At 43.5% G+C, this 21,829-nt stretch overlaps 1 protein-coding gene and 1 non-coding gene across 2 annotated transcripts in view; both read left to right on the top strand.

Moving 5' to 3' along the window:
* LOC126481909 (atrial natriuretic peptide receptor 1-like) overlaps window positions 1–21,829 on the top strand; it is a 925,501-nt gene that overhangs the window by 565,353 nt on the left and 338,319 nt on the right. The window lies entirely within an intron of this gene.
* Window positions 20,578–20,652, top strand: Trnat-ugu (transfer RNA threonine (anticodon UGU)). The gene has a single exon. It is a non-coding gene; the product is annotated as a tRNA-Thr (tRNA).

Genomic DNA, 21,829 nt, shown 5'->3' with positions numbered 1-21,829 from the left:
ATGAATACTGGTATCAATCCTGGGATTCGAACGCATGTCTCCTGCTCACTAGGCAGAAGTTCCGGGTGGGCTGAGGCGTGAATGGGAATTTGGATTGAGGGTATATCGTGCGCAGATATGCAATGCAACTATGTGGGCAGGGAGGGGGGGGTAGTGCTACGCGCATCTGCAGGAGATACGGATTCGAATCCCGTCCTTGGTACAAATTTTCATTCGTCGCTTCAGTCTGCTTGTATACATCATAGATACTGAGACATCGAGTAATGTTTAATTTACTAACGGAAGTGTGAGTATAAAAAATATAGGGAGAAACCAAAGCTCGAACACAGAAAGCAGGTTCACATGGATGTAGACTGCAGTAATTATGTAGAGATGAAGAGACTTTCACATGGACGTGTAGATCTGCATCAAACTAATCTCCGGACAAGTGCGCAACAACAAGGACAATAACAACAACAACATGCCATCTCGCCCTGGTGAATTAAATTATCGACAACTATATAAATGACTCCCTTACCGGGAGCCATACTGTCTAAACAGGCCAAAGCAGTATGTTCTGCCTTTCGGGCCATTCTGCCTATGTGTTGCAGTGCTCACAAACATTGGTGAAATCAGATCAGCAGATGTATTTGTCGTAACAGTTGAGATTGTCATCGATAATATGCAGTTATCACTTGAATAAATAATAACTAAACTAAACTCTACCCGGACAGGCCATGAAGGCCCAGCGGTACCGACCGGCCGCCGTGTCATCCTCATCACAGACGTCACCGGATGTGGTTATGGAGGGACATGTCGTCAGCACACCGCTCTTCCGGTCATATGTCAGTTGCCGAGACCGGAGCCGCTACTTCTCAATCGAGCAGCTCCACAGTTTCCCTCACAAGTGCTGAGTGCCCCCCGCTTGTCAACAGCGTTCGGCAGACCGCATGGTCACCCATCCAACTGCTAGCCCAGCCCGACAGCGCTTATCTTCGGTGATCTGACGGGAACCGGTGTTACCACAGTGGCAAGGCCGTGGGCATCACCTGAATAACTGGAAGCACTAAAGTCGAAAATAGGGGTGTGGAAACTGTAACGGCTTTATGTGCACTATAGATGTTCAGCCCTGTTTACATACTAGGTCTTACTTCCGGTTCAGTAGCTAAACCATTGTGTCTTCTCTCTCGCAAGCGACAGACGAGGGGTACGTTCAGCTGCCTCATTCAGTTTCATAACCAGCAGTAACTAAATTCCATTAGCAGCGGACGCGTTTGCTGAGCTATCGAAGCCGCCCCGCCGCTCCAGGAGCAAAGCAGCCTCGGGTGGCAAACAAATTCCGCCCCCCTTCCTCCCCCCCCCCCCCCCCCCTTCACGATATTGAGTCGACGACGGCGAACAGCGAAATTGGTTCCCGCGGAAGCCGCTTCGGGTGGCATTCAGCGGCGGAATATCTCAGTTAAATATCTTTCCCGCCTTCCGCGTCAGGCTTAAATTCCAGCGCAGCGCTGCCCCCAGACACAGTTTAATTACTGCGCCTTCTGCGCCTGCGCCTCAGCCGCCCCACTTAATCCCCCCTCTGGTGCTTCAACTCACCAAGTTCCCCGCCTCCTCTCAGCTGACATTGACTGCTTTGGCACTGGGAGATATTACATATTGATTTGGGGGAATTCTATTACATCACCATGAGACAATCTACGTGCGACACTGTCCAAAAAGCAAGTTTTGCGAGCTAATACTGCTTCGCTTCCTGCAGGCAGGTCGAAATCTAAACATTTAAAGAGATCATGGAGACATTTCTAATTCGTCGATATCTTAGCTCTCTCTCTCTCTCTCTCTCTCTCTCTCTCTCTCTCTCTCTCTCGCCGGCCGTGGTGACCAAGCGGTTAAAGGCGCTACAGTCTGGAACCGCGCGGCCGCTACGGTCGCAGGTTCGAATCCTGCCTCGGGCATGGATGTGTGTGATGTCCTTAGGTTAGTTAGGTTTAAGTAGTTCTAAGTTCTAGGGACTGATGACCTTAGAAGTTAAGTCCCATAGTGCTCAGAGCTATTTGAACCATCTCTCTCTCTCTTTCTCCCTCATTCATAGTGATGAACCGTGATTTTACTTTCAAAATCTTTTCTTAAGAATTTACTTTATTTACTAGCGATTCATCAAGAACATTAACACATTTAATCACACTATGTGAGCGTGGAAGTAGTTGCCAATGGATAACTGATGGAAGAAATTAATTTTTTTAATAAATGGAAATTTTATTCCTAAAAGCCTTTTTTTAAAAAACAGATTTAAAATTATAGTCAGAAAATACCCTGTAAATATCAAGTTACAGTTTATTCAGAGGCAGAAATAACAATCCCTTTATATATATATATATATATATATATATATATATATATATATATATATATATATATAGTATGAGCTTTCGGGCTGAGAACCTTGCTACGACCGCTCACAACAACCAACCTCTGAAAGACTACACTGGTGCAAATCTGCAACACACCAGATTACTTTAAACTAAAAATTTTAACAACTCATACAAACACAGAAACTATACATCTGGTAAAAGGGATGGAAATGGTACAAAAAAACTCACAATAAAAAAATATTTGCCACCGGAAGTGCAACTTGTTTTTAAAAGAACTCTTACGGTTGAAGGGTGGCAACTTTATATACTAAAAAGATTATTTAAATAAAAACCATGAAATCCAGTTTCACATAAAATGTACCAACATTCTCTACATTACATATATATCACCTCGCAAGATGATAGGCAAGATAAAAACATATTTCAGGAATTCGGCATTTACACCTTAAGCAATAAATTCGTTAACACCGAATCCGACAAACCTGACAGAGTCAGCTATTAACGTACGGCAGACCGACAGACAGACAAAAACTGCCTAACCCATGCGGACGAGAGACAAACGAGCAAGCTGGGGGATGAGAGACTGACCAAGAACACAAGTAGAATTTAACAATAACTACGATGTCTGGTCAAGACCTGGCGCAGCACGCCCAAAACGCACTCCCGAACCGTCCGCTGCCAGCCGCTTCAACGGACGCAGGGACTCCCGTCTCACGGCGTCGCAGCTCGCGCTGGCCAGAGCGATGTCGTGGGTTGACTCCTGTTGCTCTCGTGTCGGCCACGAAGCCACTATCCCTTGCTATACGGCGCGGCCCACTGGACTCACGTGGCGACCTCACATGCGCCGACACTCCAGGCGGACAAGTCATCTGGTGTCTCAGTGCGCGACCGACCAACCGATCGCTCCAACCGCCAATGCCCATTGCCTGAGCAAACTCGAGCAGACTGGCGCCCTAACACATACTAGCACTCCGGACGGCAGACAGACACCGACTGCCCCACACTGATCCGGCTGACCAAGTGACCAGACTCTCCGAGACTTAACAGACTGACTAGACTCTGACTGACCAACTGACCAGACTCGCCGAGAGTGACAGACTCCCCCCGTGCAGAGCTCATAGCGTCCTTTAAATGCAAGTGAACAGGCAACTTTTCCCCTTTCCCACCATTGGGAGACCCCAAAGCTGCGATTGCCACATCGGCGCCACCGCCAGAAACGGAGGTCGACTGCTTCACACAACGCGCTGCGGCGCGCCCTTCAAAACAGCAAATTTTTACCACGGCTCAGGGGCAAGCGTTGTTCCTGAGGTCTGCTCATTATGCACAGTGAATTATATTTCACACCGAAATGTCTCTCATTCATATGGCAAGTGGTGTTCCTGAGGTCCTTTCATTATTCATAGTGTATCGTATTTAACGCCGAAAACTGACACAGGTGAAAGTCCACTGAGCTTAAAAAGGTCATGGAATACCTCCTGATATCGTGTCTGACATCCTTTTGCCGGGCGTAGTGCAGCAACTCGACTTCACATGGACTCAACAAGTCGTTCCTTTATTGCGAAAGTGTTGCCGGTGTAAGATTTTGTGCACGAACTAACTGCTCTATTATGTCCCATAACTGATGGATGCGGTACATGTAGGGTGATCTGGGTGGCCAAATCATTTGCTCCAATTGTCCATAATGTTCATCAAACCGATCAGGAACAATTATGGCCCGATGACATGGCACGTTGTCGTCCATAAAAATTCCATCGTCGTTTGGGAACGAAGTTCATGAATGGTTGCAAATGGTCTCCACGTAGCCGATCACAAACACCTCCATTCAATGATAGGGTCAATTGGACCAGAAGACCGAATCCATTCCATGTGAACACGGCCCGTACCACTATGGAGCCACCACCGGCTTGCACATTGCCTTGTTGCTAACTTCTGTCCACTGCTTCGAGGGGTTTGTGTCACAGTCGAACCTTACTATCAGCTCTCACCAACTGAAATCGTGACTCATCTGGCCAGGCCACTGTTTTCCAATCGCGTATGGCCCAACCGATATAATAACGATCCCAGGAGAAATGCAGGCGATGCTATGCCGTTAGCAAATCCACTCGCGTCAATGATCTACCAGATATCGCCGCACTGTCCAAATGCATAATTTCTTCATAGCCCCACCTTTATTTCTGCCGTTATTTCACTCAATGTTACTTGTCTGTTAGCGCAGACAACTCTACGCAAATCTGCTGATCTCTGTCGTTAAGTAAGGTCCGACGGCATCTGTTTTTGCCCGTGGTGAGAGGTAATAACTAAAATGTGGTACTCTTGACACTGTGGATCGCGGAATATTGAATTCCCTAACGATTGAGTCAAATCATGTCTGTAGAACATTAGAACGATTTATTTCTTGTGGGGATGGTCTTCAGTCAATGGAAAAGCAGACAGTGTCGCAACATTACAAGAGTCAGGTGGAGACTGGAACTTTTAGAATGAAGAGCTCAAGGGAGCTATTCTGGACATTTTGACGTTTTGCGCTTGAACAGTGAACGGCTGTAACCACACTTTAACTTGCAGAAATTTGAATTTCTATTCGTGTGTTAATTTGTAAATCATAGAGTTCAACTCTGAACTATTTCTTACTGTTGAATATTTCGTTTATTGTGATTACGAAAGGGACTTAGTATTCTCATTCTTTGATGACGGTTTGGTTTGGGGATTTTGCAGCTTTTCTGGTAACACTCTCAACGTAAATTCACTGTCGTTTGTTAGCGTAATTTCTGTCTGCATTTTAACTTAATATCATAGGACCATTCACATTTACTTGACGTCCTTTCTCGAATAAGCATTATTCAACGTAATTCTCTGTTATTTACATCAAATACAGGCATTGGAATAGAACCCTTGTAATTGAATTATTCATGTAACTTTTGTTTTGCATTTCTGTGTATTTTATTAACTCGCAGTTCTAGTCAATGCGTAGACTATTTGACTACAAGATGACAGCTAGAGGTTCTTATTTTGAGTGAGACGCTGGGCATGAGATCAGACATGCACGGCTGACCTTATGTCTACACTGACCTATTCTTTTTAAACAAGGCTGTGGATAGCCCAAGTACCTAAAGTACTAATAACCGCAGGTAAAGACACAACTGGCTTGCCTGTACGGGATTCTTTTAGGAAGAGCAGCTACACTAGCAGTAACCGTCAGTTGCCGTCGCACGTGCAGGCTCCCCAGACTGGTCCAAATAGCTGTGGATCGTCGACGCAGACAAGAGTCTCTCTCTCTCCTCTCTCCCCCTCTCTCTCTCTCTCACACACACACACACACACACACACACACTCACTCACTCACTCACTCACTTTCCCTTTCACAGCCACCATGGGTTTGACATTTTCTTTTGACTGATGCCATTCCCGTCGTCACAGAGACCTGTTCCGTAAAATGGAGGGGAAAGTCACGTACGACAATCGTCTAAAAAGTTATGTTTTTTTTTTCTTCTGTTTCTGTGTTGTATCAGTAATTATGCTTTCAAGATGAACTGACTGTAACGGAGTGTGCAGATTTAATTCGCGTCGGCCTCATTTTCCTGTCTCGTAACTTAAGTTGTATGCGTGTTGGCTGTATTAGTAGACTGAATGCATTAATACCTTGATTTATTGTTAGAGTAACTTTTTAACAGGTTTACTTGATGATCAGATCGCATCTAAATTTTTCCAGTGTTATGGCTGGTGTCAACCTAATAAACAGGTCATCATCACACATATTAGTTACGGACTATAAAATAGCCCCAGAGCCCTCATGCGCCTTTCTTACACACAGCCTGATGCTTAAAAACTGAAAATGACCTATTTAAAAAAATTCCCAAACTACTTATTAATTGTCTTATTTTCCTTATTATGCAGTTTAATATCACCAGCTGTAAATCATCTGCTCTTGCCTCATTACTAGAAGATGGCTGAACTAAGCAGACTCATAAGAACAATTGTAATGTTTACTATGCGTGACTGACTAGCTGAATAGTCTAATAAAACTACAACTTGAAATGACTGAGAACCATGCTCAGTTTGTACTAAGTTTTTTCTTCCTTGTAACGTGATCTTCATGGCTGCTAACAATTTTTATGGCAAGCAAACGCAGTTACACGACGACTTTGATTCCAAATTAAACATTAAGTCTAACTCGAACCTCCCCCCCCCCCCCCGCCCCGCCCCAACGCCGCCCCTCCCACTATCCCTGTATCATCACTCACTCATTTCTTCCCGCAGTAGCTCGATGACCCTGCTGTGAGATTGTAATGAGGTTTTACCATACCACAACCATAATTATCGTGCCTAGTAAGAGCCACTGTTACTCACAGAAACTGGCTGGTTGACGCCTACTTCACTTCTTTTGGAAGGATGAAGTGGAAAAAAATAAATGCTGAAAACGAAAAGAACGATAACTCCTACAAACGTTACCAATGTGTTGACTGAGTTTTCTTTCATAGCAGATTCATCTTGTAAGAGAAAATAACGATTCAGCTTTTTTTCAAAAGTATACAGTGATGGGATGCTCAACACACGTCCTGGACAGTTGTTTTCTCCGACCACTTCGACGAGGCTGGTGAAAGTGGAACGTTTCCATTTCAGCTTACCTGAGAATCCCCAAAGAGTTTACGACAGGGCTTACTGAGAGTTACGGCCTTCCGAGACGGTGTGTAATTACCTTGACCTGCTCCTTACGCGAGTTCCCGAGAGGGGCTGCTTAGGACGTTCCAGGAGCTACGACTCTGCGATGGAGATCCCTGCAAAACTTTGGAACTGCTCTTCAATCTTTTCTTCTCTTGTCGTAATAACGCACTCCCCTATATTTTTCATCTTTTCATGCAGGACTCCACAAACAGACACATGTTTAGGAGACGAGACATTAAAATCTCTGCTCCGCCGCCCCCATTTTGGCTTTCCGTGGATTCTGTGTAGGACCCCACACAACCGCTGGAATGTTTCCTTGAACAGTGATCGCTTTTCTTACCCTTATCCTAAGTTATGTACTGACAGTCTGTCTGTCATATGCAATCTTTATTGATAATTACAATTCGAAGATTATTTCATGAAAGCACCGCGAAAACGAAAATTTCTCTGGACGCTTAAGCACTCAAATTGCCTTGCAACATACAGGTGGTGTTCTTTGAGGAACAGTGAACTAGATTCCGATCCATATGGTTTGCTGTCTTACTAACGGAAGGCATCTTTGTGGAGTTTCTGTAGCTGTTGTCTGTAATCACATTTCGTAAAACAGTGAGGTTATTTGCTTCTATTTTAATTCTGTGTAAATCGTAATGTGGTATGTGCGGCAGCTCTAATTTCCTATTAACATGTGTATTGTGTTATGTGAATGAAAAATTACTGAAGACTATTATTGCTCCAGTAGACTGGGAATTATTTTTAGCACATTTACTACACATGCTTCATTTAGATTCTCAAAGCTCGGTCTCCAGTTAATCTTCATTGTAATATTCTCTCTTGCAACATACTTTCTTAATTCCATATCCATAGTTGCTTAACTTATTAACACATGTACAGCAATTTTATTTCCATCCGTGCGGGATTAGCCGAATGGTCTAGGGCGCTGCAGTCATGGACTGTGCGGCTGGCCCTGGTGGAGGTTCGAGTCCTCCCTCGGGCATGGGTGTGTGTATTTGTCCTTAGGATAATTTAGGTTAAGTGGTGTGTAAGCTTAGGGACTGATAACCTTAGCAGTTAATTCCCATAAGATTTCACACACATTTTTTTTTATTTCCAGTTTCAATCGCAAAATTAATTAGGTACCACCGCTTTCGACGCTTAAGTCATCATCAGATACTTAATCCCCGTCGGCTATTCATTCTTCTAGAGACGTAGTCTTCACTAATCTTCCTGGTCGGAACATCCAGTTGCTGGTAACCTTCATAACAATTCACTTTGGTATTCAGTTCTTTCAAAAGGTGATCGATATAAATTTTTCAACTTCTATTCTTCGTCAGTAGGAGGGCAAATTTGACCTTTGGGATGCCTACATGGAGGGGTACGCCAATGATGGCACAATCCAGCATCGTGGTAAGGTATTAAGGTACGTCCATTTACTTGGAAATAGAAGCCATCATACTAATATTTAGATCTCTCAGCCACAGTCATGTATTATTCCGGCCATTAAAATAAAATAATCAATCATATCCCAGTATATTACTGTCTAAAATGAAACAGGGCCCCACTTTGTCCCCTGAGCTTCCAATTTGCCAATGAGCATAGTTCTGTTTTTTCACCACACTTGGTTTTGCTTCCTTTCAAATGATGCAATAAGTCGAGTGGACGGACACCACAATGAAGCGTTTAAAACACAGTTTTTGGAGGATTAGTTCAGGTAGTAGGTCGTTCCGTGATGACTGAGGCTGTTTTTTGTACCACAACTTGAGCCCACTCATCCATGTTACTGAGAACATAAATTAGGATGTTTGTGTCGACATTCTCGGTGATCAAGTTTGCCCTTTCGCACACATCGACATGACGACTGTGGACACTCTCGTCTTCCAGGATACCAACGAACGTTTTCACAACGCTAGAACCATACAATCTCGGTTTGACAAACACTCAGATGCCCTACCGCACCGTGACTGGAACGCTAAAAAACTCAAATTTAATCTCATAGAAAATGTCTGAGACTTCACAACCGGAAAAATTAGTACACTCTTTTAGAGCCTTCTAGGTCACTCAAGATACATTGTTGCAACAGTGTATGTAGAGTACATGAAATGATAACATTTACAGGTCAATAGCACAAGTGGTTCTGAGGCTCCAGGTATCGATCTGTGTTGTAACACCCATATTATTCCATAGTGTAATCTCCTCGGGTGGCAATTCAGGCGCTAATTCTGGCATCCAGCCGACCGAAAAGATGGCGAACACTGTCCTGATCTACATTATTCCACGCCTGCTCGACTGTTCACATAGTTCTGTGCGAGCAGTTCGTTGACGAGTCGCACGAGTCACTTCTTGTCCCATCATATCCCACACACGCTCGATTGAACGTGCTGGCCAGGAAAGTTGCGAGAATTGCCTGTTGGACCAAAACATCACCTTTTTGTTGCAATAACGGCAAAATAACAGGTCTAACAAAATTCTGCACGTACAGAGCGCTGGTTAACGTCCCTTCCACAAAAACGAGAGTTGTAGCTTATCGCACCCCAGACCATAATCTTTTTGGTGGGGCCAGCGTGTCTCGTACGAATGCTCTCTACGAGACAGCGCTCATCAGCTCTACATCCTACGAGTAAACGACCATCACCTGCGTGCAGGCAGAACCTACTTTCATCGCTGAAAACCTCGGCGCGCCGTTCCGTCTTCCAAGGGATCCTCGAATGGCAGGAGTCAACCAATACACGTCGATGCTGCGGCGTGAGTGGAAGACCGGATAAAGGTGCATATGCCCGTCGTCCCACTGCTAATAACCAATTCCCAACAGTTTATGCTGACACGTCTGGAACCACAAGCCCTCTTATCTGCGCTGTGGTAACTGTACGATCTGTGACTACTGCCCTTACAATACTAAGATCCTCGCGGGCGTCCAGAACCTTATCTAAGGGTGTGAGAATGTTCACGTGACCAGTGATACCAGCATCGTTGTGCAAATGACGCAGCAGGTCGAACTTGTGAGGCGGTTCTCTGAAAGGAGCATCCTGCCACTTGGAAGGCCACAATTTGACCCCTTTCAAACTCTTTCTGTTGGCTGTAGGAAACTTGAGTGCGTCTCCGTGGCATTATTGCCTGCTTGCTTCATACGTTTGCACCACACTGAACCTTCTGCTGTGAGCATTTCCTATTAAAAGGTAGACACAAAAGGCGTTTTAGTAGCTACGCCACTGCTCTATCTGTTGGTGGACGACGTTGAAACCATTACCAGTACATCTACTATCCCCCAGGTTGCTTATTCCGTCATCGGATCAAAATCGACTTCGTCTTTCCAGTGAGCGGCTTCGGCTGGATGTGGCATATGTGAATGTGTGAATGTGTGAATGTACGTGGTATTAGCGTTGTGTCTCCTGGCGGTGACTAATTTTTTGGTTGGTGTGCTTGCTTCACGTGGGTGTATTTCTGTATGCTGTCTATTAATTACACTTTACTGGTACCATTTTCGTGAAGTTTTGGAAGCGGCAAGAATTACTATGTAAGTCGTATGAAAATAAAGAGGAACTGACAGGGTCGTTCGATGCAAGAGCAGTTGTCGCTGGTACTGCAATCCTATTTTTGTGGCGTCCAGAAATCCGGAACTGCGACAGTTACGCAGATTTTATGTCGCGCGACGCAGAAGCTTTTAACTCATTACGCGAGCTGTAAAACAGGGAGCCGGGCAGCGAGTGGGTGCTGCGTTAAACTTGTTGTATCGACCCAGAAGCTTTTTAGTGCTAAACAACGATATGGAGTACCCGTACCACTCTTCGCAAGTGCCTTTATCTCTTAAATATTACACGACGGCCGAAGCGGTGCTGTGATTAAGACAACCTGGCCATGAGATTTCGTGGTTTTCTTTTATTACCCCAGGCTATTTCCGAGCTAGTTTTTTTAACGAGTTTTTCTTGACTTTATGCGTTGGGGAGGGGCGGAGGGGGTACACTTCAGTTAAATATGAAAACAATTTCATTTTCTATTTCGGTGTGTGCATAGAGTGTCTGCTTGATGCGACAAGGATACTATAATTCAGTACATTGCGCAGCTCCGTTTCAGTTGGATATCATCCTTCTGATTTTTCTGACTTGGAATCTGGTAGTCTGTATGCAAGTCCCATTTCATACGTGTGTCACTAATTTGAAAGTACAAGTGATCTGCTCAGGATCCATTTGGATGTAGAAGCTTGACACTTATTCTAAATAACCAGATTTTATGATTATGATTAAGATTATATAGGGGATTTCTCACTAAGAAATCACATTTGCTATTTGTTTTGTGAGGAAATCGTGTTATACCTCTCGTAGGAATGAGAAACATCTATCTTACCTCGTGGCTTAACGATACCGCAGTTTACCGTTTCGTGGTATTGCTGATCGCGTTGGTCAAGATCCCACTACTGTTATGTTAATATGGAATTCATGGGTTCAGGAAGGCCAAACTTAACGTTATGAGAAATGTCAACCGCTCCACAGGTCTAGCGCCCGAGAGGACAGATACATTGTCCGCTACCACAACCACGTCATACTCCTTGACGCAGAAAAGTGTCTAGTTTCCAGCAGGGCAAGTACCCAAATGGATGACATCTGCAGCACCAGGGAATGGCAGCACAGTGATCATTGTTACGGCTTCCCTTTTTCACGGTGGTAGAGAGACAGGTGTGCCGATAGCGGTGCGTCCACCTTCATTCTTCATCGTTATACTCAGTACCTGGCTTAATTGTATGTGTGCCATTGCGTACACAACAAGATCTGCTACTGTTCGCGGAGCTAGTAATTTGGACCTTAGCCCCATCTCCGAGCTTTCCGTAACGTAATTCTACAACAAGATCACGCAAGACCGCATGTTACCCGTGCTGTCCTGACCTCCCTCGATACAGAGGGTGTTCGGCTGTTGTCCTAGTCACCGTATTCTCTGGACACATAGCCTCTGCAAGCATCTGGACATGAGGTGCCGAGATACTGACATGTTAACAGTCGCCATCCACTAAAACTGCTGAACTCTGACACAGAGTTTGAAAACATGCCGTCCTTTTACTTACTTTAATCTGGGGGTTCGTGAGAAAGTATAACCCCAGTTTTATACCTTTAAGTGATCCCGTTTTGTAGCAAATATGGTCCTTTCTGTAAATAAGCCCAGTACGACTGAACGTTGTTTTTCATCACTGAAACGTATCAGAAGCTTCTTGCAAAATACTATGGACCAAGAAAGAATATCAGCACTCGAAATTTTCTCTACTGAACGAGACCCCATTTTAGAAATTCTTGATTTGAGACAAATAGTGGATAATTTGCAAACATGAAGAACAGAAGAACTGAGCTCCTGTACAAGTGGTCACCACTTCGTCAAAATTCAGAGGTACGTTTGAATGGCGTTAACATCGGTCCTGCTGAATAAGGTTAATAAGGCAGGTCTACTACTTTCCGCATACGTAGATATGCAGTTCATCTTAATTTCTTTTACTCTGCAGAGTAATACTTTATTCTATGTACACGTTTTGGTGTTATTGCGAGTAGATGCTGCAGTGGCATGAGCGAGTGTTCTGTTTATGTCATGTATAACAGAAATATGAACAGTGAGCTAATTCTCTCTCGTTTGTCAATGTATTCCTTGGCGTTCAGAGTAGTTACGAAGCGCCACTGGCATAACCAGGCTGTACGTACGACAACCACAGACAAATAGTCCAGCTCTCGGCTTGCAGCCATGCTTCCGTCTTCGATCAGCACCGTGACCTCTGCCCACACAATTAATCGGTTTTCTTCCTTGCTGTTCATGTGTGGCGTATAAACACTGCGCAGACTGGAGAGATTCTGCACGCAAGACAGTGGAAATACAGTACCTAAAATCCTAGGCCTGATTGTGCCACACTTGTACTCCTGCCCCCCCCCCCCCTTCCCACACTATTACTGCGGCAGCCTACCGAGAAAAACCAATTTCGCCTTGAAAACTGGGATTAATCTGGAACTAATGCGCCCTGACTTCCTTGCCCATTTGTATATCCCCTGTCAAAACAGGAACCAGCATCTTCACAAAGAGATAATATCTCAGCTCATTGCCGCCGCAGGTGGTCATTCTTCCAGTGCCGTAAATTGCCATCAGGATCTTCTCTCTAGCTCTTCTGACGTCTGCTGGAGTTGCAAATGCCTTGTAGAACACCACAGCAGTTTCCCTTAATGCTGAAGTCCTGTCGATGAGACTACAAAGTTTGATTTTCGCATCCCCGAATGGCATGGAGGTTGTGTTGCACCCAGAACAGGCATGTGAGAGCAGGAGGTGTTTCTTCTCAAACTTGCACGAACTTCATTTCCTGCTTTAGTAGGTAGATATTGTTGTAGATGGCATTGCTGGGAGCCCCACACAGGATGACTAGGACGTCAATATCGTCACGGATTACAAGCACAGTGTCTATCCTGGGTGACTGAGAACAAGCTGTTGTCACAATCAATAAATCAGTGACCTCTGCCGCCTCCAATACTCCAACGGAAGATTCTTCCAGACGTTTTCTCAATATTTGAGTGAGGCGACTCTTATTCGTTTCATTTCCCAAGAACTTCTGTTGGAAAACATCCGGTAGTGTACTCTCATCAAACATTATTCTGGCTGAAGTCTTCACTTTTAAACGCCGAGCTCTTGCCAAGCTTTTAGTGCCCCGCTGATTCTCCTGACTTAGGTACCCATCGAACACAACAGTCAATGTAGACCCATAGTGCCAGCTGACAAAGCTGGTGTAGTTTTCCAAATGACACCAAAAGATTCGTCCTTATTCCATGCAAGAAGAAGGAGTTATCCATCCACAACAACCGTTTTATTTTGTAATCCAGTGGGAACATCTGCTGGCTTGAAAGCCTTCTACAACAGAGGTATGGTTCCCTTTAGTAATCCATCTTCGCTGACCAACGATATCGGATATGGTGCAAGTACGTGAATGAAAAAGTGCTTCAGATCTTCGTCAGACTGTTTCGCTATGCAAATTCGTTGAAACAACGTCGTAGGATCAACATCAGACAGCATTTTTGAGCCAACTATCAAGGTTTGTGTAACCTGGACGAGTGTAACAACTTTATCCATGTGTTTCCGCTTAAGGTCGTCGTAGTTTTGGCCGATTGTCTTTATCATACATACTTTGCCTATTTCCTGGTTGGTTGGTTGGTTTAAGGCGGGGGGGCGGGGCGGGGGGGGGGGGGGGAGGGAAGTAAACTGCTTGGTCAGCGGTCTCCTATTTCTTGGGCTGAATGACAATTCACCTGCTCCCCACCAACTACTCCATCGCACACTGACATGATCACATCGGTCTCTTGAAATGGAGGATGGTGGTGAAACCATGCCTGCAGTTTGAGAGAATCAGCATTGTCTCAAGCCACTCTGGTGGGACTAGCATTGACATGCTGCTCAGACGAAACTTTCCACTTGCCAGTAGGTTTCCATTACGTCACACACATATTGCATGTTGACATTCCCTCGTGTCCACTTTGCAAGAACATTCTCACTGAAGCTTCCACCACCAGCGAGGCCCTCTTTAATATTTCTGGACCCCGTCAATGTTTTCTCTATCGTCATGTCCGACCAAATACCGCACCAAAATTTTTCGCTTTGCCTTGTGGTGAAATGTGAGCGAGAGTTATGCTGTAGGTAAACACCCCTGGAATGCTGTTATTGGATGGCAGATCAACAGGTCGAAACATCAGACTGACGTACAAATTTTCAGTCACGGTGGGTGGGATACCCACGAGAGTGCTCCTGCTGTCATATGAAATCTCACCCCAGACTGTAGCTCCAGGTGTAGGTCCAGTGTCCCAACCACAGACAGGTTCGTTGCAGGCCCTCAACTGGCCTCCTAATCAACACATGGTCATCGCTGTCACCGAAGCAGAACTAGCGTCCACCTGAAAAAATAACACTCCACCCTGCCCTACAATGAGCTCGCGTTCGATACCACTGAAGTCGCAGATGGCAGTGGTTTGGAGTCATTAGAATGCACTGTACAGGGCATCTGGCTGGGAACTGAATTTAAAGTAACCGATTTGTAGCAATTCGTTCTGGTTCCAACTACTGGTCACAATGCTGCTGCAGATGCAGTACAATGCCCCAGAGTAATACGCAGGACACGATGGTCTTCCTTCTCCGTAGTGCACGTGGTCGTTCGGAACCCAGTCTTCTTGTGGCCGTCCATTCTTGAGACCACCGCTGCCGGCAGTCATGTACTTTGACTATGTTACATTTTAGATCTTTCTCCAATATCAGAGAAGGAACATTCAGCTTCTAGTAGCCCTATTACACTCCCTCGTTCAAATTCAGTGAGGTATTGATAATAGCGTCTTTGTCACTTTAAAGGTATTCTCGATTATCATCAACTCACCACATCCAATCTCATAGGTAACTAAGGCTCACGATAGTTAAGGCAAACCTGATTTGCATCCCCATAGTGGCTCTACTAGCGCCAGTCTCATGCCACTGGAGAAAAATGTGAGTTTATATCATCTTCCAGATGTACAAACACCAGGTTTTGTTTATATCGCTAAATTCTTGGTATTGCAATTTTTTCCGTCATTGTATAAATTTGGAATAAATATATTTCCTGTCGAGAACACCGATTAGTACGTACATGAAGTCAAGATATGAAAAATCTTCTCCAAAGAGATCCCTGTGAGTACCTACTCTACTGGGAAATACACGAATGCTCTGTCAAAGCCTCTACTGCACTATCAGCCAATATTTCTCAGGAGTTGACCCGCGTGTAGCGCTGAGATTCACGAAACTCGTGGTGTGGGAGCTGGAGTACGGCCGGCTCATGTTTATAGAAGCCCTCCTAAGCCCGCGCTGGCCCAGCCGCGGCTATCGGCGGAATGAGAGGAGGCGGTGGGGGCGGACTTATGTACTCACTTTCTACGCCCAACCCTCCTTCCCCCACAACCAGCCCCCATCCACCGCCCTCTCCCATTCCGCAGCAGTCTGCTGGATCCGGCGCAGCGTTGTAATGGCGGCTCTTCGGGGCAGAAAAATGCGCCGGCAGCTCTCTTTTAAAGTAGGCCGCCTGCCCTTTCACGTCCGCTCCACCGAAGCCCAGCGAAAGGCCGACCACTTGTGCAGCCGTTCCTTCGCCATCGAGTCGTTTTTCTCTTTTCACTCTTGTGTACATATGATTCAGATACTTCCATTCTGGATAGTTTTAGCCCCACGGTCTGAGTTCCGAGCCCAGAAGCAGGGCAGCTCCTTTGCGTATGCAGTGACTTTGATGTTCTTTTGCTGCTCAGCGCGCACCGTAGCGTCCTTCTCTGGCCGTGACGTAGGCCTATACTGAACCCTTTTGCTGATGCCCGGCATTTACCCTGAAATTGCGCATCGCTCTTGTTAACTTGATGGTTACCTACATGACAGTTCATAGTTGCAAAAACGAGAACGTGACACTTTCCTTCAGTTACCCATGTGGATAAGGAATACCCAATACTTTAAGGGGCTCTGTACCAGTTGAAACATTGAATTTTGTTTTGTTTGATCTTACTCTACCTAATATTCCCCTTTCCACTGATCTATAATACATATGTATTACTGCCTCATTTCTAGTTTATTCATTCATTTAAAAAAAACATTGTGTGAGCGTAGACATTTTTCCAAGAATATGAACAGTTGAAGAATGTAAGATTCGTCAATTATTTAGGATATAGGGATTCAAAAGCTTTCAAAGCAGATGAGGAAGAGGAACGGTATGGAGAAGCTGCATTGGTCATATACAAACGTGAACGAGTACGAGGGTGTGACGACTGCAAACTGCATACAAGGGAAATAAGTTGGAAGAAGGCAGAGCATTAGAGGGTAAGAATAGACTCACAGAAGCTAGAACAGATAAAATCAAAATTATTACTGCGTAGCTATCGGGCAAAATATTAGTGGCATAGAAGATATCAGAAAATCAGTATGGCAATTTGTTTTCCACCTCTGTCCAACAAACGATAAGTCCATTCATGGTCTGTGTCACCCAGTATGTGATTCATGGTGCAAATACAACAAAGCATAGAAAAATGGTGCGAAATTTTTTCATAAAAGGCTATTCCTTTCGCTGTAGTGGATGTCTTGAACTTAACTTTCAGGGCTTTGTCAGATGTAAGGCCATTGAAGAAATGTCTTCATGGCCACACCCAGAATCCTAACGAGCTCATAACAGCGTAATCTGAGCCAGAATTACCGAGAGAGTGTGTATGTCAATTAGTACCGTGTACTTAGGTGTCTTTGATGGAGTAGCAACGTTCAGTGAAAGAATTGGTGCAAGGTATGAACTTCTGACTTCTGAGAAGACCGCTACAGACTGTTGGTCGTTTTATAGTGAAACAAATGTTAAATTTAGACAAAGAAAGAGTTAGGGCACCCGAAAGAGCGACTAGAGACCTTCAATAAAGGGAAAGACAAAACAGACGACCATGAAAAAGGATATTCCAAGATCAGATGGAAGAGGAGGCAGACAACCCATCTTATGGAGCGGGAATTCATTGACAACTTTAATGGCTGTTTCCCATTAGTTGTATTTTTTAAGAATAAATTGTACTTGTCCACAGCTTCTACTTGCCAGAATTTGTTCAAAATTACGATACACTACGCTGAGTATTGTGTATTTTTATTTTGTAAATCTCACAGAAGTTGGAGTCTAACTTCCACAGAAATATGTAGAAAGTTTCATATTTTGATGTACACCTTTTACAGAAATAATTATTATCTCAAAACTAGTCTATATTTTTAGAAATCTTTCTTTTATAGTGGTTAGAAATGTGTAACCACACGTCATATATTTTACAAATTTTTATTCCCAATAGTTTCTGATGAAAGGTACCTTTCATATGAATAAATTTAACATTGTTTAAGATAGGGGCTACCACCCTGCCAGGACCCCCTTAGTTAGGAATGGATCTATGTCGGCTGGGTATTGTGAGCAGAACTATCATTTACAAGGAAATACTACTCACTTGAAAGCATGGTGGCTTGCTAAAATCTATTTGTATAAAAAGCAATGTCCTGACTAACTGACTCATCACTGCCCAGCCAAAACCGGTAATAACAAAAACTTGAGTTTTCGAGAGGCTGTTGATCTTTTAACTGTACACATCGTTTAAGAAAGGATTTTTCGAAATTCCACCCCTAGGTGGGTGAAAGAGGGGACTAAAGGTTTTTGAAAAAATGTTTATCGGTCAAAAATTAAAAAATACGTGTTCCAGCATTTTTGGAAAACAACCCCAAAGAAGGTGTATAGTGTGTGAAAATTTCTTTTTTAAATAAATCATTATTAGAGAACTGCTAAAGCATATTTAAAGATACATCTATAGAAAGATTGCTATTTGAGTTCTGGGCTATTAATTAAAAAAACATGTTACAATGTTTTTGGAATTTCAACACTTAAGATGGTAGAATATGAGATGAAAATTTTAATGGAAATTAAAAGAAAGAGAGAATGAAAGGTTTTTTGAAAATATGTTGCTACGAAATTTAATATTTGCTTTCTTGGTCATAAATAAAAAAATGCATGTTGCTGCGTTTTTGGAATTTCAGCCTCTAAGCAGGTGAAAATATTGGTGAAAGTTTTTTAAATAAATCATTATTAAAGAATTATTAAAGCATGTTTGAAGCTACATCTATGAAAATAGCTATTTAACTTACCGCTTAGGACTGAAAAAATGTGTGTTCCAGTGTTTCTGGGAATTCAATTCCTAAGGGAGTGAAATAGGGGAAAATATTTCATAGAATCATTTCATTAAGAAAGCAGAATCCTTTTCGGAAAAGACCATGCTTCTATGGCCTTAATGAGAGTGGAAAGTTTATAAGGTGTCGCAGTTTGTGAACTAAATCAAAGAAAGCTATTTAATAGTCCCCACGACAAATCAGCTTTGTCATAATTGCATAGAAAAAGAAACTAATTATTAATATTTAATTTTTCAGTGGGCCTGAAATATGTTTATTAAATTATTTTTGTTGTAATTACTTCTCAAACTAATAATTAGCAATGACGAAATAGACACCACGTTTGAATGTGACTCCATGTACAGGAATATTTGTTTGTCTAAGATTGGCGCAAATAACTGTAGAAAAACATATCCGATTGTTTTTTTAACTCGTTATGTGAAATTAAATGTTTTGGAACACTTTAATTATGCGAAGTCTGGCAGCCATGTAAAGGGCCACTAACTTTTATAGTGTGTAGATTTACTCATGATCGATGGGCGTAAGAACATATAATTCGATCAAATAATAGGAAAACTAAACAAATCTGCACAGACGATGCAGTCTACGCTAGCGAAGCATCGGGCGTTAAGTTAGTTGTATATAAAGAATAAAACACTTCCCCAATACACTTGCGCCTGAGACCATAGAAGAGGGGGTGAAACCGTCCAATCAGTCCCATACTACAAAGCTGATGTAAGTTTTTGTATCTTTTGGAATCCACTGATCAGTTAAGATACTGCTCACCTCATTCTTGGTTCCGCGGTGCGTCTCTGACATTTTGAAAAGTTCCACAGTATTGTAGAACACTAATACTGTGTATTTCAATTTTAATGTGTCTGTGTTCCTCTAAGTGCCGACGTAATATTCTGTAAAGCTTAGATATTTATTCACTATATCAGTCTCATATTGGAGCACTTGCAGAGATACGACACTTGAGCTACACAGCGACCATCGCAATTCATCTGCTATCGTCAAGAAGACGCAGGCACGAACCGCAAGAGTGAAAACTTTTTTATCTATTTGGTCTTCGGAAACTAAAAGCCATTTATCGACCAGTACGAAACATAAATTGACGATATAACATAAGAACGTACACATACAAGTTTAACAAAGTGCTTTATAAGCCTCCTGTTGACTGACATGCACGTACGATTTCCAACAACAGGTTATGGAATCTTAAAGAAAACATAAAGAACGTGTAAAAATATTAACGATCAACAATGTTTTTGTGATACAAGTATAAATAAATAATAAGATCGCTTTTAAGAAAGGTGTTTGGCATGGTAGCTTGACTGAGTTAATTCTTCTGGCACCACAGTAAAAAAAGACAACGAAAAAATCAGAAACAACCGAGTTACAAATAGTCAGTGCCAAAGGTGAAGTAACTATACCTACAAAACACATTCACATGAAACTACTGTTAGCATACTTCTCAGTTACAATGAAATGAACACCCTTAGCTGCTTACAGGCGTTGACATACGTCAACGGGGACAGATGAAAATGTGTGCCCCGACCGGGACTCGAACCCCGGATCTCCTGCTTACATGGCAGACGCTCTATCCATCTTTTTTTTTTTGCATTTTGTTCGTTGTTGATCGTTATGTTTGTTCGTTGCGGACGTCACATGACATCCGGTTCGTTCGTTTGTTGTTCCTTCCACTCAGTTTTTTTATTACAGAGGCCAACCAGCTCTCTGGCCGAAGTCCATCTGAGCCACCGAGGACACAGAGGAATGCGCGACTGCAGGGATTTATCTCTGGCACGCCTCCCGCGAAACCCACATTCTCAACGTATTGTTCCGCACTATATTCGTAGTGCCCCCGCCTATTATACTATATAGCAGCCACGCTATCCTCTGTGTCCTCGGTGGCTCAGATGGATAGAGCGTCTGCCATGTAAGCAGGAGATCCCGGGTTCGAGTCCCGGTCGGGACACACATTTTCATCTGTCCCCGTTGACGTATGTCAACGCCTGTAAGCAGCTAAGGGTGTTCCTTTCATTGTAATTTCATTCTAACGAGTTGCATGGTCACCAATGGTATCTGTTCTTTCGGACATGTCCGGAAGAACACAAAACCATCTTAGTATATACTTCTCAGTGCTGCGTTTTTACTACAAATATACCTTGGTAGGTTGTAAAAATTTAAAAAGCTCTTGATTATATGCAGGCTTATTCAAAGAAAGTAGAATGGCAGCACTCGGAGAAAATTCTGCTTTCAGACGATGTAACTGTTGCAAGAACTATTGTCTACGCCTCTCCCATTCTGCATATGCAAAGAGGCTGTAACTGATGTCACCTTGTGTTGTGGTATTTCAGTCGCGGAATGGAGTTGGAGTAATTCCAGTGCTGTGAAGGACTGTCGGGAAACTTCCGTGGTTGAACCTCATACGCCAGACAGTGATATCAGCCATTTAGGTAGGCGAACATCGCGAAACCAAGATCCACCCGGAATAAAAACAGAACACAGGCATAATATCTTCCCCTGAAATACTGAGACACGTTGCAGTACTCTTGTCATAGTTGATAGGCACTCTGTGTGGCTAGATGGTACAACTCTGAAGCCGAAAGTTCGAGGTTGGTCAAGGTTCTAGATTTTGTAGTTTCTTTAGCAAAAATATCGACTTCTTCACTTTGAATGAGGCCACAGTCAGGTTTAACACACAGGAGTTTAATCTTACGATACACGGGACGCGCTGTCAAAGTTGCTAGTTTAGGAATACTACTTCTTATGTTTTAGAGATTGTAAAACTGACATAGACTGTGGAAACATGAAGGGAACTTACATATTTTAAGGCTTATAGCAGCGTTGAAGGCTTAATTGAGAGGTGAAACTATCTGCGGATCTGCGTAGCCACATCTTACATCGGTGGATAGTTGGAATTCTTCGACGACGCTGAAACTGTCTCCGTCGTAATACATCATAATAAAATAATATATATCCGTCTTTGTACATCGCCCCACCCTCCTTCCCCTCTCCTCCACCACCTCTCCCGACCCCCTCCCCTCTACTCGGATAAACGGGCGGTGTCGTTCTTGCAGTAAGGGGGTGTCCTTGCAGGGTAACTAAGGTTTCCCAGGAGCGTAGTACATCATGATAAAGTGATATAATAT

The sequence above is a fragment of the Schistocerca serialis genome, chromosome 5 (genome assembly GCF_023864345.2).
Source record: "Schistocerca serialis cubense isolate TAMUIC-IGC-003099 chromosome 5, iqSchSeri2.2, whole genome shotgun sequence".
Taxonomy (NCBI): Eukaryota; Metazoa; Arthropoda; class Insecta; order Orthoptera; family Acrididae; genus Schistocerca; species Schistocerca serialis.
This window is presented reverse-complemented; position numbering and strand designations above follow the sequence as displayed.